The sequence below is a fragment of the Octopus bimaculoides genome, chromosome 4 (genome assembly GCF_001194135.2).
Source record: "Octopus bimaculoides isolate UCB-OBI-ISO-001 chromosome 4, ASM119413v2, whole genome shotgun sequence".
Classification (NCBI taxonomy): Eukaryota; Metazoa; Mollusca; class Cephalopoda; order Octopoda; family Octopodidae; genus Octopus; species Octopus bimaculoides.
The window spans coordinates 75,304,507-75,304,975 of record NC_068984.1 but is presented as its reverse complement, the minus strand read 5'-3'; positions in this window follow the sequence as shown (position 1 = coordinate 75,304,975).

Here is a 469-nt window from a genome sequence, read left to right as displayed (position 1 = left end):
ATATATATATATATATATATATATATATATATATATATATATATAATCAAATGAATAATAACAGACGATGTGTAATTGTCAGCTCATTACAGCTGTTTCTTACGCATTTTTAAATACAAGAATGAGAACATTATTTCATTATTTAAAAAAAACCGCAATCATTAGATGAAAGGTAATTTTACAAGAGAAAAAAGGAATATTCGCAAAATACAGCAGGGGTGTGGCTGAAATCTGTTGAGGCAAACTATGAGAGAATGACCAACACATTTGGCCATTGTGGACATTAATAGATGGGGTTAGGTTAAGAATAAAATTTGTGAAAAGGTGTAATATGATATTTATGGCCAGTGACCCCGGTGAGACACGAGTCTGTTAAACTGGTTCTTTGGTGGGCTTCAGTGGGGTGTAGGTGATATTTTATTAACTAGGCTTAGAAAAGTGAGCTACCCACTTCTCTTTCCTAATGCAT